This window comes from Dipteris shenzhenensis, chromosome 15, assembly GCF_047967505.1.
Source record: "Dipteris shenzhenensis isolate YYH24624 ecotype China chromosome 15, Dip_SZ_1.0, whole genome shotgun sequence".
Lineage (NCBI taxonomy): Eukaryota > Viridiplantae > Streptophyta > Polypodiopsida > Gleicheniales > Dipteridaceae > Dipteris > Dipteris shenzhenensis.
The window spans coordinates 18,282,275-18,285,178 of NC_141610.1; positions in this window are offsets into that span (position 1 = coordinate 18,282,275).

The following is a 2,904-nucleotide window of genomic DNA, read 5'->3' on the forward strand; positions in this document are numbered from 1 at the left end:
ACTAGGCTACATGCAAGTGCGGGAAGGCATCCCATGACTGACCGCATTGAGGGTAGACGGAGCATTTCCTGGGGCAACCCACTCTCGGGTTGCGGGGCCCGTTTGGAGCCTCAGATGATCTCGGATGGCTCTGGGCCGAATAGTAACCATAGGTTGTTGCTCTATTTTGCGCACTGGTTCTATCCTGTGGTCGGTGGCCTATTTCGGGACCGACCCCCAGTCGGCTGTTTTGGGCGGACTGGGTCGGTCACCCAATTGGGTCTAACCAACTACGACTGATGGCTATATAAGAGCGAGCCCGTGAAGCCCATTTCATCACTGGCTATAGCAACCGTGATTCCTTAGTATCTAGCCTCCATCCTCTACTGTTTTCAGCTTTGCCATCGAAGCTTCTTTCATAGGAGCACATGGCTGGGAGGCAGCGCCATCTATTGTATCAGTTCTATAGTAATCAAATTTTTTATTCTCCATACTATCTGTTTTTCTCTCTTGCGTACGAGATCCTCTTATCTGTTCAGCACAGATGTTGTATTGTTTTCTTACATGGTATCAGAGCTTGGGCTCTAGCAAGAAGATTTGGTGCGAATCCCACTGTTTGACGAAAGCGAAAAGTTGGACGGCTCTAGCTATCCACTCTGGAAGTTCAAGATGAAGACCATCCTAAGCATATACGAGCTTTGGGACACTGGTACTAGGGTGGGCGTGAGGCCGGTTATGAGATCGGATCCAGCCAATGCAAGACAACAGATAGTACCAACTGTGGATGAGATTCTCGCGTGGACAAGAAGAAATGCAGATGCGTTGTGTTCTATTGTCTGCAGTGTAAGTGATTCCATCATGGCGTTAATTCAACATGTCACCACAGTGGAGGAGGCATGGACGATCTTGAAAAATTAGTACGAGACCACGAATCAGACGCGGATTCAGAATCTGGAGACTCAACTCGTGAACGAGGAACTGTCTGATTCTGAAGTGGCAGAGAAGTTCATAACTAGGGCGAAGAATCTGTGTGATCAGATGACTGCAATTGGCATCACCATCACCAACGAGAATCTAGCACGAAGGTGCATATAGATTCTCCCACCAAAGTATGACAGTCTTATTACGGTGCTAAATACGCAGAATAAAAATCTGCCCCTCAACTTTGAGGATTTCAGCGTGATGCTTCTAGAGGAGGAGATGCATCAAAAGACGAGGACTGGAGAAGATTCAACTTTCTACACTGGATCAAAGAAAGGTAAGGGTAAGGACTCTGGTAACCCATCTTCTTCTGATGATAAAAAGAGAAAGAAGAAGATCAAGTGCTTCTATTGCAACAAGGCAGGGCACAAGCAGAATGAGTGCCGGAAGAAGATTGCAGATGAGAAGAACGGAGTAAAGAAAGAGTCCAGCAATAGCGCACATGCAGTACCAGTAGAGCTGTTCGTAGCAATTGAGGAGATTTGCACGGAGGTAGTTCATATACCTACGGATGAACCTTGGATCATTGACAGTGGTGCATCGCGCCACATGACCAGTCGAAAGGATTGGTATACCTCTCTAGAGCCAGTAGGGAATGACATCCTGGTAGTAGTCGGCAATGATGCAAAATGTCCAACAAAAGGAAAAGGTACGATTGCTCTCAAGTTGTAAAATAGTTGTCCAATGTTCTTTATGTGCTAGATATCAAGAGGAACTTGTTGTCCGTTTCTACAATCACGGATTAGGACCTCAAAGTTCAATTCGATAAGAATGGTGCACAGATTCTGGATCTTCAAGGGAAGGTCATTGGTAAAGGTACACGACACAACAACATTTACGAACTCTCAGCTTTCAGTGCTCGAGCCGAGGTGAAGAACATAAGCTATGGCATGAGAGGTTTGGTCATCTAAACCTTAGTTCTTTGAAGGAGATGCATAAAAGTGGAATGATTGTAGACCTTCCAGAAATTTCAGATCTGCCCAATGTATGTGAAGCTTGCATGATGGGCAAGCAGCATTGGCAGGCCTTTCCTAAACAGGCCAGCAGGGCAAAGGCTCCTCTAGAGCTCATTCACATGGACCTCTGCGGAAAGATGGAGATGGAAGCTTTGTTGAGATATCGAGCTCCACTCGCGATATGCCAGGGTGACCGTTGTGCATTTATGTCACCGACTTGTTAGCTACAGATGCGGTTGGTACACCGCCCACGAATAATAGCTGGATGACAGCTATCCTTATCTACACTAGTTCGTGGCTCAGTTAGTATGCCACCTTAGTTAGTTGAGTTTGGTTTGAGACCCACATATAGGGTTCTTCTATTTCTTTGTACTTGAGTTCTTTTGGCTTTCACAACTAAGAAGAGGAAAACTGTTTTCAGCCTCCACCTTTGTGTGTATTCCCCCATTGTGATTGTGAGAAAGCCTCAAGTGAGACTCCTTCCCTCTCTCCCACTATCTTCACAAGCTTTGGGTGGTTCCTACTACTTCATGACGCTGATCGATGACTACAGTAGAAGGACATGGATATACTTCCTGAAGACTAAAGACGAGGCCTTTAGTAAGTTCAAAGAATGGCATGTAATGGTCGAGAAAGAATCGAGGAGGAAGGTGAAGAAGTTGAGATCAGACAGAGGTGGAGAGTTCACATCAACTGAATTCGAAAGTTACTGCAAAAGTCACAGGATCAAGAGGCAGAAACCCCAGCCACATACATCACAGCAAAATGGAGTAGCAGAGCGCAAGATGTGCATCATCTGAAAAATGGGCTGGAGTATGATGAAAGGGAAAGATTTGCCAAATACTTTCTGGGCTGAAGCAGGTAACACGGCAGTTTACATTCTCAATCGTAGCTACATGAAGGCTGTGAATGGGATGACTCCACTGCAGGCCTTTTCTGGTAAGAAACCTTCAGCTGCACATTTCAGAGTTTTTGGATGTGATTATTT